Raw genomic sequence first — 15836 nt, 5'->3', positions numbered from 1 at the left:
GAAATCAGGCTGCATTTTTTGGCTTCTATCTTGGTTTGTAGGAGAGATATTTTATCTAATAAAGCTTTTTGAATATTGGAGCACCAAGAATTATCTTTTGTACAGAAATCAATAGGTGGTGCTGGGACTCAAGCTCTCTAAGGATGAACAGCTCTTTAGTGCTCAATTTGGCATTGAGAATTATTTCCTTGAAGGTGTTGATTTTAGTTTTTAGTATAGCCGGTTTGTATTTATTAGATGCAGTTGTAAATAGAGCCTTTTTCAGGTATGTGGGCATGTTTCTCCAAATATCTTCCGAGATTCTTTTGGATCTACGTAGCTCTTTCAGGTCTGAGGTGAATCACATATTGAGGTGAGCTAGTGGTTCGGCTTTGCTCATTTTTAAGGGGGCGACTTTGTCAATGGCCTGGAGAAAGGTGTGATTATACATTTCTACCAAAGAGAACGGGTCCATATTATTGAGCTTAGGTAGGTTTGTGATAGGCTGGAGTAGTGGCGGTAGAGTTTCTAATGTGACGTTGCAAATGCTTCTTTTAAGTGCAGGAGGTGCTAGAGGTGTTCTAGGATTTGGTTGTAGGCAGTCCTGGATGGTAAAGGACATGACATGGCAGTCGGACCAAGAACAAGGAGAGTTGGAGAGGATCTCGGTATTGCAGGTTAAGTCTGCTATCCAGTCCAAGGTTCTACCTTTATTGTGTGTCGGGCTGGAGATGCGATGTGCAAAGCCTAGTTCCAAGAGGGCGTTGGCCAAGGCCAAAGCGTTGTCATCATTTGTGTCATTGAATCCTAAGTTTAGATCTCCCAGCAAGATCATTTGGGAGCCTGGTTCGGTGTTCCAGGTGATGAGATGCATAATGTCTTCCTCAAGTGAGGAGAGTGGGCCAGGGGGTCAATATAGCAGATGTATGGATAAGGTGCGTGCAGCTGATAGCAGAAGTTTGACTGAAAGAAGTTCATTAGTGATTTCTCTAAGACCTAATTGATTTTTAGCAATGAATGCTACTCCACCACCTATGCTGGCTTCCCTATCTGTTCTGAGAATTGTGTATTTTTCAGGTATAGCTAGGGAGAGGGTGAGGCCGGCTGTAGTGTGTATCCACGTTTCAGTAATAGCTAGGAAGTCAAGGTGGTTAGATGAGATGAGTTTGGCAATATCAAGTGCATGAGCTAACAGAGACCTGGCATTTATGAGGTCTCCTTTGATATGATGAGATTCATCTAATGAAGGTGTACACTTGGGAGGTTGAGAACATGTTGATAAATGGGCTGGAGGTACTTATGGGTACCAGGTTGTCATTGGTAGTCTTGGTGCAGGGGTGCGTTATGCTATAAGCGTTAGCAACCAAGTGTACTTTAATCGAGAGACTAGTCTTAGGTTTCTTATATTTACCGGGCAAGGTTGGTTCGGTGTGGCAGGTAGCAAACTGCTGGATCCATTGTGTGGGAGTGAGGTAACAGTGGCTGTTGGCTAAAGTTCATAGTTCAGCATTGTTTGAGGTCCTAGTAGGCTGAAGGGCAGGTAGGAACTTGGTAGGAGCTATGGTGTTGAGAAGCAGTAGAAAGGTAGCCATGGTTAAGTTTACCTTGCGTAGGTTGGCCATGTAAAGTGCAGGGTCTAGGCAGCACTAGGCTGGCCGTTAAAGGGTTACTGATGGTGAGGAAGTTCACTCAGCGATAGCAGGATAGGAGGAGGCTTCCAGTATACTGATATGGTGTATGTAAGTGTGGCAGATATGGCTAAGGACAGGAATAGTGAATATGTTCCTGTACTAGAACTTTTATCTAGTAAAGACGCAATGGCGCGTAGGTGAGACGCCTCACCACAAGGCATGCTACATAACGTAAAACCAGTGAGCTATGGTTATTGTTGTTATTGTTATTTTGCATTTATATAGCGCGTTATATACCATTGGTATGGTCTGAAGGTGCTGGTAGGTTGAACGCCCTTGGGAACCGAAGTTCAGATCAGTAGAGAGAGTCAGAAAGGTGCGTGTGAGCACCGGGTATGTGTGCAGCTCATGCTGTATCCATGAAATAGCTGCTTTCTAGCGGTAGGTGTGATGGTTGAGAGATCAGGAGTATGTGTTCGTTCTGGCAGGATTTATCCAGACCAGAAGTGGCTGCGTTAGGCCTGAGAAGAACGCCTGGCTGCGGGGTGTGTAACCAGCAGTGATTACTTAGAATGATGTGGAGTGAGCGGCGGATCTTGGTATGAGAACAGTTATACTGAATGGTGTCATAGTATCTCTGTGTTCTAGTTGAGTGGTGATGTAAGGAGAGAGTAAGCGTGGTGGTGAGATATGATGCACACCTGTCCGCCCCACGCATGCGCTCCAGTCTGCCCCATGCTCTACGCATTCGGCAGCTCTACGTATTCATCCATTCGACGCACTCATCAGTATTGGATGCAATCTGTGATTGTTCGTTCTACGTACTCGTGAGTAATCGGTGTTAGCTTGAAGAACACTTGAGCGCACCCAATAAAAATATTGTCATGATGTTGCAGCATATATTAAAGGCACAATAGTACGGTAGTCATGGTGATGCTGGCAATTCAGCGGAGCAACCAGGCTAAGGCACGTGATCTATGGCAGATAACAATGTAGCATGATGAGCTCTCAAGCACACACTATGTGAACATTTTCAAGGTGTCACAGCATGCACAGCATATGTTCAGAACACATTGATATACAGTCCATAATGTTACTCACATCTCAAAGAAGTGGCCTGACTAAGAGGAATGAACTGTGGAATATACTAGAATAAACACTGAGGCTAGGGCAGTTGATAGTGTAAACAACATCCTAGGGTATCAACATATATTCGGACATATTCGTGAAGAGGCTGCAGAGTTACTGTATTACAAGGGCAAGCAAGTTCCGGCAGCATTTGTTGCATGATGGCATATAGTGCCGAAATATATAATGCCAGGTGACAAGTTGTGAGAGGCGGGTCATGGTAATGAGTTAGGGTAATGCGTCAGGATACGCATTGGAATTAAGACACGTGGTCTTCGAGTTATGGGAGACTAGCAATAGACGAGCACAGGTATGGCTCGTAGCAGCAGGCGTGAGGGAGACTCTTCCACTTAGATGGACAGTTATTTGGGAGTTATGATGCAAGATTCTTTCTGCATTAGCTAGGTTGTACTGACGGGCAGAGGTAAATATCACGTTGGGGCAGGCCGTGGGGTGAAATCAAACATCAGCGACGAGTTGGACTGGCTAATGCATGTGAGGAGATGGGCAATGTTGTGGCATAGTCTAGTAGAGCAGTGCTGGATCGTTATTATGGCTGCCAGTGGAAGAAAGATGGGTGTGACAAGAAGTTTGGATGGAGTTGCATTCACAAGGTTGAAGTAGATAGGCAGGCAGGCATGCGAGACAGTGGTGCAAGTATGCGTAGGCTAGTTGATTGCTTTAGGTTAGCGAGACTCATCAGTGATGGAAAGGCGCTTCAGGACAGAGGGCCTCATTATGACCCTGGCGGTAAAACAACAACAGCACCAGTAGTGCTACCGGCGCCCTTATCACCTCACTGCCTCATTACGAATTCTGCTTGCGGGTGCCAGACTGCACATGTGGTCTGGGAATGGGGATGTACTGGGTCTGGGTCCAGTGAATGGTAATTACCGGGCCCGCAAAGGTCGGAATGGTCAGACAAACGTGGTGCAGAATGTTGACATGTATTAGATAAATCTCTGATTTTATGACACTGTGTTAGGGTAAACGAGGATTGATTCCGATTCTGTATCCTCTAAGGTGTGTCCCAAGTCCTCCTCCCTTCCCCACTACCCCTGATTTTTAGTTCCTTTTGGGAGGCGTCTTCTATTGATGCATCATAAATCTGTGAAGTTCTCTTACCTCCATCACTATTTTCAAACTGTGTTTTTAGTATACTATCTGGAGTTGGATCAGTTAGTTTGCCTGCCCATTGCTACTTGGCACTTGCACGTAATGTCATTTAGGTTAGAAACGGTGCCACCGGGATATCATGTATATATGTATTTTTTAAATCATCTCTATCTCATTCCTGTAATCGGCTGAAATTGATAGTGAAGTATCTGATTGTTCCCAGGAGGCTGTGAATGAAATACAACATTTCTGAGTTCATAAACAATGTGATATATCAATAGTGGAACACTATGCTCCCAAACATGACACGACACACCCTACAAATATGGTCAGATGCAATCCTGTCTGAAAGAAATAAAATGGGCCACTTTAAGGTTTGGGAATGCTGTCAGATACTAACACTTGCAGGCGTGGTGAAAGAGGAACTCCTTTCCTTTGAGACCTTGCAAGACACACTTGGGCATTCCAATACAGAGCATTATCATCATGTACAGATAGCTCACGATATGGTTTTCCAGTTTTAGTACTTGGATGACATTCCACAAAGTTCTCCCCTTGAGGCAAATATCCTCCCTGAACGCATTGTCACCAAGGTCACTTCCACTCTTTACCAAGTTATTATAGCATTTGGGACAGAGGCGTTTACCTGTCTCAAAGAAAGAGTCCAGTGGGACATTGGTTTGCTGGAACCCGAGGAATGGGTGGAAGTGCTGATGTTTCCAAGAGAAATAGGCATCTTGGTCAGATTCCGACTCATACAATACAAGACACTTCATTGAGTCTACTATTCCCAAACTGTGCTGTTTGAGTGGGTTAGGACAGACAGGGATAATTGCTTACGATGTGGGAGGCCGGGAGGTACTTTTTCCACACATTATGGAATGTGCTCAGATTCAAGTCTTCTGGCGAAGGTGTCTGGACAGGTTGACTGATGTCTGGGTTTGGTTGATCCGGTGGACCTGAAGATTGTATTGCTAGGGATATGGGGTGAGTCTATGTTTACTGGGCATGAACAAATGTTCTTGTCTGTAAATATCGGGCTGATAAAACAAATCATTGCATCTATGTGGGGGCCAGCAGACTGCCACCGGGTCAGCCGATGGACTGCAGAAGTGGACATGTGTATGGGCCTGAATAGAAGGGCCGATTCTACACAGGGTTGCTCCTCCAAATTTTAGAAAGCTAAGTGCAAGTGGCAAGAGGTGGTTTGAGAAACATTGCTTTCCTTTAACCTTTTGTCACATTACTCTCTGCTTGTTTGATGCCATATATGTCATTCCTTCTTGTACCCTCTCCATCTGTACTTACAGCCTAATTGTGCTAACCAATCAAGGAACTGTTTTTGATGTGTTCTTTATTTGTAAAACAATAGCAAGTCTCATAAAAAAGTGGAATACTACGCTGAAGAAATGAATTTAATTGGGGGACTTTGAATTTGTGCCCATTCGGAATGAACTACTGAGACACAATCGTAGTTCCATGTACCAGCAACAGTTACTGTCAAAGATTCCAGTGTTTGATGACGCTGCATCTACTGCTCAAAGTACTGAGCAGATGGACATTTATGTGCGCCACGTAAGATTCTACTAACATGCAAGTGATAAAGCACAGGTAAGAAGTGCTGTGAAGACAGATGTAGCTGGAAGAGAAACACAATGCTTTCACTGTAGCAATTTTGGGCATTTTTAGGCAATGGTCACTTCTGCCTATCTAGGAATGTGGTCTGCCGTATGTGTAAGGTACAGGGATGTTTTGCTTGTGTGTAGATGGGCATGGGTGTAGAGAGATTGAGCAATGAGAATACAATGAAGTGTATAAAAAAATGTAGAAGGGGATTTTAGCAGCTGTTGTATGGATTCCAGTCATAACAGACATATTTTGCAAACAAGCCTCTTCAACCACTAACACAACATTTTTATAAGCCCAAGTTAAATTATCTAAACAATTTTACATATGCAAATATAAGTAGTACCATCAACGCACTGAAAAATCACATCCATTATATAAAAACAGATAAAAAACAGCAATTTTAAAATATGAAACGTTAATTATACAAGGACACTTATGGACATCCTTCAATTATCTATGCCATTATAACACAGGATTTTTTTAAAGTAATTCCATACTGCAAAAACAACGCATTCCTCCTTAGAAGAGTTACTAAGTGCTTGTACATCCCTAACAATCTTATCCTATATTCATTCTATATGGGCTTCATCCCAGAGCATGGGGACTTGACCCACTGGCCCATGAGAGCCAGAGTAGAATGAGAGTACCACCAAACACAGTAGCTGGACACTGAGGTGTATGGGAAGGCAGTCAGGGTGTGTACCAGTTCCTGGACCAGCCTCCCCGAGGACAGCTGTGGCGTTCTGGGTTCGCAACCCACAAGATCTGAGCCCGAGCGCTCTCACCCTTCTCATGGGAGAGGTCCTTGTGCATCCACAGAGTGGCCCCAGCCCCTCCAGAGGGAAAAGCTCTAAAGCACCCTGGCTGGCCAGGGGTGCTAGCTCTGTCTTCAGGTTCCATAGACTTCTACCAAGGGCTAAGCTCTTGTCACCTCAAGGCCAGACCCCCTGGAGGGCCCCCATCTGCTGAAACCCCCTTCCACTAGCGATGGGCACCCAGCTGCCAACAGAGGTGTGGGGACCACCCCACCCTCCCTGCCAAGTTTCCCAGTTCCATATGTGACTCCTTGGGCTATTCCTGCTTTTTGTGGTAATGGCAGGCGGTTGTCTGCTTTTTACTGGTGTTGATCTCTAGTCTCATCCTCTTACAGACCACATTGTATAGCTGTAATGCAATCGTATAGCCCAAATGGTATGAATAGTATGTGGCCAGAAGCAAATCGCATCATGTGACAAACATTGCAAACCATGAAACCTGAATGTGACCATTGGGAGTCCATTTTGTAATTGCCTGCCATTTTCTTTTCTAAACGCTTTTGCAAATATATTCTGTGCTTCAGATCTACACACGGTGCAAGGCCACAGCTTGAACATTAAATGCTAACGTAGGCAGGAATGTGAAACCCTGCAGAAATACATTGTTTTTCTTATTCTGTGAAGCCTTGAAGCTGTACATAATCATCGACTAATCAGCAACCCACGTGCCAGCTTGTCTTGCAAATGCTGTTGTAGAAGGCAGTTATATAAGAATTATATGCGATTAACGGTGCTCCTCCACGAAAGATCGTATTTTCTCCACTTCAGAACTGTCTGACCCTGAGCCCATGAGTACAGCGAATAGATAACATTAGTTGGAATGTCTCCTTGCTAGAACATGATATCCTTCCCCGTGCCAGTGCCCCGTGTTCCCCAAAACAGTAAGCTGTCTCTGCAGCCTCAGCTAGAAATACCAAATGTTTAGACTGAATGAGGTTACGTGCATAACTGTCAATTACTGAACCCTAGATTGTATGTCATGTATATGGGTGGACCAAATAATGCTGTACAATGATGATGTGTTATGTATATATATTACTGCTTTACCAATGCTCTCTCCCTCTCCTCTCATGATGTCTATGAACACACGTTGTGAGTTGTTGAGACCCAACGGCTGACTGAGATACTCTGAAACCAGACTTGTTTGGGAAATTAACCTCATTACTGGCGTGTCATTAGTATATAGTTATTGTGCCTTTATTCCATATATGGTCTTACAACATTGAACCTGCTTAGTTGTTTCTGGAGAAAAGTGGGGTGACCTTTGATATAAGCACATAAATGTCTTCAAACATCAAGAACCTCAAATTGACCCCATCCAGTTTTAGGGGCATCAGAGGCCAGAGAGGTGTTTTGTTCTGCCGGATAATTGATGGGCAAAGAGATGAGTAGCAGGGTCAAAACCAAACCTTAGGGAACGCCCTTATGACAGGAAAGGTTCCACAGGCACCACATCAAACTGCAGACTCATTATTTGAATATAGTTCTATGATTTCATAAACTAATAACTCTACCAATAAGACTTTTTTTAAAAACACTTTTATTTATGCTTCAAGGACTAAACAAGAAACATACACATAAGACCCGGCAAATGCGTTCCTCCCCGATACATATGCAATAGAGCCGGTCTACTCCTTAACTTCAAAAGTTCTGGTGCCCTCGAAGGTTTTAACATTGGACTAACAAAACTCTCCACCTCCTCCCCTCCCTCCTGGATCCCCAGTCCAAAGTTCATGGCTTGTGGCTCTTCAGCTTTGTATCCATATGCTCTCGGCCTCTGAGGTCCCTTATCGTACCTGAATGTTTTTGAGGATACGAGGTTTGTGAAAGTGGGCTTCTCTGTCTTCTACGAAGTCTTGAAAGGGTTCCCAAACCGACAGATATTTTTTATATTTCCATGCCTTTAAAGCGCTTATCTTTTCCATAGCCATCACCCCCCAAACCTTAACCCACCACCAGGGCGCTCTTGGACCATCCGCAGTCTTTAACCTCTGGGCGAGTGACATCCTAGCTGCTGACAATAAATGTGTAATTAGGGTGGCTCTGTTCCCCTTGGCAGGGTAGATACCCTCTGAGATTGCTCCAAATAAAATTATTTTGGGCGACATCAGAAATTTTTTTCCTCTTATCTCCTTTATATGGCCCAATATTTCCTTCCAGTATGCTACTGCTTTCGGGGCTTGTCCACCACATGTGAAAGAGGTCGCCCCTCTCACCCCATTGTCTCCAACAGTCCGGGGAGTATTTTGCATTGATTACGTGTAGCCTATTGGGGGCCTTGTACCACCTAAACCCTATCTTGTAGGCCGGCTCTTTAGTCACCGTACATTTGGAAAATTTGGGTGCCCTCAGCCAGATCCAGCTCCAATCTTCTTCCGTGAGTGCTTCCCCTATATCAAGAGAGTGGCGGAAAGGGACCCGCGAGGTTCAGCGCAAGGACTGTTAATTTTGGTCGGTTTGGTTGGGCTGCAGGTGAAAGCAGTATTAGGAACCTGCCAGGTTGCCCACTGGGTACATTATGCAGAAGAAGGTTTTTTGCAATCACACTGCGCACACAAACAGTAGTTGAATCAATTGGTTTGCAATTTAATCAGAAGGTGATTCAGCCTAAGGCATCATCTTCTGATTAAATAGCAAACCAATTTATTCAACTACTTTTTGTGTGCGCAGTGTGATTGCAAACAACCTTCTCCTTCCCCTATATCCTTCTCCCAGTTGTCCTGGTACGGGAATTTGTCTCCTTGTTGTGCGTTGATTGATCAAAAGTCTATATAGTCTGGTTACCCCCTACAAACTGAACCCCTCCTGCATGGTGAGTTCTAACCCAGTTGGGGTTCTGGATCCCGCCCTTTTCACTAGTGGGTGAGAAATCCAGTGCCTTACTTGCATGTACTTATATCTTTCTTTTTCTCTTAGCCCAACTGTTCCCTTACATTCCGTGAAGGCCCCCGGGAGAGATGGACGTGTCAGGATCTGTTTTTGGATCCTGGGTCTCATCTTCTGCCAAATAAAGGTGTTTATCGCTTTTTGCATTTCTTGAATTGCGCTGGGTGGGATCTCTGTCGGGACTGCTCCTGCCACATACAGTAAGCGGGGAAGGATGGTCATCTTCACTGCTGCGATTCTCGCAAAGCACGATAATTCCTGGGCCTCCCACCTATGCAGATTCTGTTTGAATTGTTTCCAGAGGGGGGTAATATTCTCACGGTACAGGCTCACTGGTTCCCTTGTCAGTTTTATACCCAAGTATTCCAGTGTGTTTTTTTTCCCAGATTAGGAGATATGTTTCCTTCAGAACTGTGATTCGATCTCGCTCCTCTGTTATATTTAGTGCCTTAGACTTGGTGTAATTTATGGCAAACCCAGAAATACTGGCGAACTCCTGGAGTCTCCGGATTGCTCTGGGCATTGAGGTTGTGGTGTCTCTCATGAAGAGCATGATAACATCTGCATATAAAGTGATTTTATGCGTTGTACCCTCTCCTTCCACTCCTTTTATCCCCGGGTCCCTTCGGACCTGTACTGCAAAGAGTTCCATTGCCATTGGAAAAATGAGAGGGGAGAGAGGGCATCCCTGTCTTGTGCCCCTCCTCATGTTGACGTGGGCCAAGCTTTGGCCATTTACTATAAAGCTTGTGGAGGGAAGCTGAAAGTTTGCTAGCACCATCCTAACAAAAATTGTCCTGCACCCAAATCCCTCCAGGACTAGTTTTAGGTATTCCCAGTCTAGGCTGTCGAAAGCCCGTCTGGCGCCTAGCGCCGCTATTGAGAACTGCTGATTCGTTCTATTCCCCATCTCAATAATATCACCCGCCCGCCTAATGTTATCTTGCGTGTGCCTGCCTCTAATGAATCCCGCCTGGTCTTGTAGGGTATTTTGTGGAGATTTGGGGCCTGACGGTATTTTCTTACCGCCGAAAAATAACTTAGCAACAATCACTCCTTGTATTCAGATTGGGCCATGTTCAACAATAATACAGTGGACATGCATTATTTCAGCACCCAGACATGCGTATTTGGTATGCGTGGTTGGTATGCGTGGTTGGTGGTATTTTGGTGAGCATAATTCCCTTGTTTTATTTGTGGCCCCAATATCCAGAACCCCTTATTTTTGCTTAGATTTTTCGTGTAATCACTAGAGAGACCTCAGGCTTGCATTTCAGGAACACCACATTTTCATTTTTAGTGTGCCACCATGGGCAATTTCTCTCTGTCTTATCTACGGCAGCGAGCTATCATGTGGTATTTTCACTATCTTATATACGGTAGTGAACTATGTCCCGGGCCTCCCTTTTTGCCGACTCATAGACCTCCGACAAACTACAACACACACAGTTAGTTATAACTGCTCATACTGAATTACATTGTGCACACGGCTGCAACCAAATTTGATGTTTAGCTACCTTGAAAATGACAATTGCACTGTCTAAACATCTCCCCACATCATCAGCACTGTATTGGTAAATATAAAACACACCACCTGTCTGCTTTCAAATATTTTTGTGTATTATAAAAGTTGCATTTAAAAACGATCTCACTCTTTACAGAAATAAATAAAATAGCACAGTAACAGCATTATCTGTGATACACTGAAAAGAGAGTGGCGGAGACAAGAACTCAATTTGCAACATTAACATGTGATTAAAGCACAGGAATCTCCTTTTCCTACACTGACTGAATATTCTCGTACACACTCAGCCCCCACACTTCTGTAATTACCTTATCTGTTCAGCATGAGTTTTCTTCAGCTGTTCTCTTTCTGAATTTGGCTCCCTTGAAGATTAACCCCAGTGAAAACAAGCGTCTTTCGTTCTCAAACCGGGGTTATTGCCTGGAATTCTCAGCTTTTGCAGCAGGAATGCTTCAGCCAGGAAAACAGGTCCTTCTCCCAGCTCTGCCAAATCCCGACTGTCCTCCCCCTCTCTTCAAACTCCCCCAGCAAAACTCTCATCACTGCCTCTAGCATGATACTTGCTATGACGCTGCTCCAATCAGAAATCAATCATACCATCTCCTCCCTCACTACACAATGGTTCCTTTTTACAGTAACCATTTGTAACCAACTGATTTCCTGTTCCTTCGAGCCCTTTGCCTCCTGTAGTTATGTGGACAGAGCAGCAGAGAAAAAGAAAAAAAAATGAATGTGCGTTTAAAAGTTCACTTTCAGAGTAGGCCTATTTCTGCAGTGGAGACACATTTTTATTAGTGGGTTATGTTAAATGCAGTTCTATTAGTCAGGTTAGTTATTAATAATGTTAGTTATTAATTTTCAAATGTGTCTCTAGCACCATAGGCATTTCAGGTGAAAAATAGTGTGCATTTTTGAATGTGCACGTGTGCTTTTAACTGTAAAAATAGATTTACATCTTATATGTTAAAATCGTTTTTGACTGAATAGCCTGTCTTTACTTATATGTCCATGTTAATCTGGTAACACATATAGCAATGCACCGCACCCATGTGGTGGTGCTGCATAAAAAAAAAATTGCTACCTGTGCAGTAGTGCTGTACTCTGTGCTGTAACACGCCAAATATCCTTACAGTCTTCATGTATAATTTCAGGTAAAATCTTCATCAGCCTGGTAGCTAATACTTTAGCGTACAATTTTGTGTCTGTGTTTAAGAGCGCTATAGGGTGGTAGCTGGAGCATTCAGTGGGGTATTTGTCTGGTTTTAACAATAATATGGTTGTTGATTTCCCCATGTTGGCCGAGACCGTTCCTTTCTCTCTAATAGTGTTGAAAAGGCGCATAAGGGGTGTTAGCAGCTCTGTGCTGAGCATCTTTTAGTAACCGCTGCCTAGACCATCTGTGTCTGGTGTTTTATTTGCTGGGAGAGCCCGTATCGTGTCACCAATTTATTGGGCTGTTATTTCTCCCCCAGTATCTCCCTATCTTTTTCTGTAATCTGGGTTAACTTGTTTGCTTCCAAATAAGCCTTCTGGCTTGCCTGGTCCAGGAGTTCTGCTTCAGCAGGTCCTTATGGAATTGTACCATTGTTTCTAACTTCTCCCTTTATGCCATGTGAGATCCCCCTGCTGGTCCTTGAGACATGTAATGCAGTTGTGAGTTTTTTGTTTCCTCAGTTTCACCGCAAGGAATTTGTTCGCCTTCCCTTCATGAATGTAATATGATTGTTTGGTATTCAGGAGTGGCTGTTCCACCCTGTCGGCGATGTGGTTTTCAAGCTCAGCTCTAATTTTCTTCACATCCTGTAGTGTCTTTTGTGTTTGGCGGGCTTTGTGTTTTAATTCTGCCTCCTTAAGAAGCCCCTCTAGCTTCTGTGTTACAAGGGCCCTCTACCTGTTATAGGCCGCTGCCTGCAAGATAAATTCTCCCTGTATTACTGCTTTTCCTGAGTCCCAGATCACCCTCCAATCCATCTACCTGTTATTGTTTTCCTTAAAAATGTTGTTTATGGGCCCTTCCATATGTGTTCTGAGTGCTACGTCCCTTAAAATAATGTCCTTTAGTCTCCAGTGTGGGCGTTGCCTATCCTCCACCCCAGACGTTTTGATGGTAACCAGCACTGGCGCCTGGTCAGACACATGTTGCGGGCCTATCTCGACCTTCGTGACTTTGGGGACCAGAAAGGCCGAAACCAGAATCATATCAATCCTAGAGTACTGTCTGTGTACTGCTGAATAATGGTATGTATTCCCTGGCCTCCTCCTGGAAGAACCGCCAGGTTTTGATTACCCCTAGGTCTCTAAAGAGTTTCCCAAGTGCTTGCCTGTTTCTCTGGTCTGCAGTTGTGGGCGGAAGCATCTTGTCGAGTGACGGTCCATCACACAATTGAAGTCCCCTCCTATGATGACTTGCCCTTCGCACCACCCCCCTAGCATCTGCAGAATTCCCCTTAAATATGTATCCTGCTCTTCGTTGGGAACGTATAAAGCCACAATGGAAAAGAACTGTCCCCTGAGTCCCCCCTTGACTCCCAGGTATCTCTCTTCGGGATATCTAACTACATGAACTTTTTCAAACTCCAAGTCATGGCCCAGCAGTATTGGCATCCCTTTAGACTTTTTACCACTTGAGGCGAAGAATTGGAAGGGGAATGACCTGTGTCCCATCCTTTTCTTGTCTTCCGGGAGGAGATGCATCTCCCGCAGGATCCCAATTGCGTTCGCATTGCTACCATTCTGCCCAGGCAGTGTTTTGCCGGTGAGTTCAGCCCCTGCACATTACGGGATGTTATTGTAGCTTCTGCCATTGTGGTTTGACCCTTTGTTCTTGCATTTGCTCATGTCTTGTTTCCCTCTGGGGTGTCCCGTTACCTCATGTCCTCCCCCTCTCGCCCTCCTCAACTTTGGAGCCCAAAAATTTACCCTTGTCACCTCCCCCTTAAGCCCCCTTCCATCTCAACCCGTATCCCCCTTTTACCCTCCTCCCAAGGTATTATGTGTCCGGGGAATGTAGTAGTCCCCCCCTTGGTAGACTCCCCGGGCGTTGGGTCACCTTTAACTCAGTGTTCTTCTTGAGCCAGGATATTTCCATATACTGAGTTGGATTTCCCAATGGATAGTCCTCCACCTCCCCGCAGGCTCATTTCAGTATTTCAGTTGTGTCCCACTGTTGTCCGTGAGCCAGTTCAAGTGTCAAGTTTTAGTTTAACCACAAACATCTGGCCTTTGCGGGGTTCCTTGCTCTGTGCTCGTGTTTATTCTTTCTGTTTATTGGGGCCCATCAGTTTTGATTCTGAGTCAGCTCTCCTTCTTCTTTGGGTCGACCACTCCCTTGGGTTTTCCTGGCTGATCGGAGTGTTCTGACCAGACCTGGTATCCGCCTGGTTCTGATCCTCCTCCTTGTGCAACAATGCCAGGCCTTCCTCACAGGTGCCGATTTTCCTTGCCTTGCCTTCCCAGGTGAAGTTCAAAGTGGAAGGGTAGGTCCACCTATACGCAATGTGTTTCGCTTGCAAGGCTTTCATGACTGGTTGCATAAGCCTTCGCTTGTGGAGCGTTGTTAGGGCCAGGTCCTGACAAAGGTGTATATGGCTTCCATTGATCGTAAGGGCGGTCTGACTCTTTGCAGCTCTCAGGATATCCTCCATCAAGCCGTAGGACATCATGTCTACCAGCACATCCCTGGGTTTTGCTCCCGAGTCGCTTCTTTTGGCCCCACTCTGTGGATCCTGTCGAACTCAATCTTTTTGGGCTGGGTGACATTTAATAGGCTGCTAAAACATTGTTGCATGGTAGATTTTAGGTCGCCATCCGTTACTGATTTAACAAGGCCTTTGATCCTAATGTTAGAGCTGCAAGACCTGCTTTTGAGGTCTACGGCCTGGAGTTCTAGGATGTTTGTTGCTGTGTAGCCACCTGGTCCAACAGAATGCTTTTTTGTTTGGCGTCTACTGCCATTTGTGATAAGCCGTTTTCGACTGTTTCCACTCTATCCCCCAGCTCAGTTACCTCCTTTCGCATCTCCCGCAGCGTGGCTTTTAGATCCTCCTTCATTTGTCCCATTTGGGTTTGGAAGCTGCTTGTGAGCCTGGCCTCCATACCTTTCAGACAGTTCAAAAGTTTCTCCTTGTCCGTGGCCATTGTGTGGGAGGTTGTATTATATTCCGTGACTGCTGTGTCCCGTGTTGGTGTGGGTGGAAGGTCGTCCGTTTGCTATCTTTGTTTCCAACACTTTTCCAATTGGCCTTCTTGGCATCCAGGGGAGGCCTTAGCTCTTGCTGGGGCGATTTTCGCTCTTGATCCAGGCATCGAGGTTATCCCCCCCCCCCTTGGTGTTTGCGAGAGGAGGAGGTGGTGGGTTTGTTCCTATTCCTTCGATGTGGGCCGGTGTGCTGCCGCCCACTCCCGGAGTGCCAGGAGATTGTTGGGTTTCCCTGAGAGGGGGTCTTCTGCCCCGCCTCGACGGTGGCATCTTGCCCAGAGTCAGTGTTTGCCTCACTTTTCAGTCCTGTTGGGGGTTCTCCCCGTCACGCTGTGTGACCTATCTTGCTGAAAGTTGCCCCGGAGGCTTGGTGCTCCACTGCTTGGTTGGTGCCGGGCGTACTCTCCTTCTCCGCTCGCTCTCACCGAGGGTCCGCCAGCTCTGTTTGTGTTGTCACCTCTGGGTGTTAAAATGTGGTTAGCTGGCCTCTTGTGCCAAACCTGCTCCTACAGGTCTGTCTACTGCCACCTGTGCTGCTAGTGAGTGACTTTGCCGCGTGTCCATAGAGTGTAGGATGGGGGGAGGGAGGCAGCTGCCGGCAATTGTGCCCGGTTCTATTTCACTCTACCACTGCAATCCAGGTTATCTACCCCCAGTCGCAGTGTGGTTCTGTGCAGTTTGCCCGTAGATGTGTTTTACCCAAGAGGGGTTATGGGCGCCTTGCGGATCCTCTACGTCTCTTCAGTTGTTGGTCCTGCATGGGGTAGAGCCCCCTCACCCACTCCTATGGTGCCTTGTAGCAGGGCGGATTTCAGAGGCTGCAGCTTGGCCCTGTGGGTCCACTGCCCGCCAGCTTCCCCCTTAGTGCGGGCCTCTCTGGAGTTTCACCAAGCTCCTGTATGGGGCAGCCACCTCCTGAGATCATGGCC

This window comes from Ambystoma mexicanum, chromosome 10, assembly GCF_040938575.1.
Source record: "Ambystoma mexicanum isolate Mex_15411 chromosome 10, UKY_AmexF1_1, whole genome shotgun sequence".
Classification (NCBI taxonomy): Eukaryota; Metazoa; Chordata; class Amphibia; order Caudata; family Ambystomatidae; genus Ambystoma; species Ambystoma mexicanum.
This window is presented reverse-complemented; position numbering follows the sequence as displayed.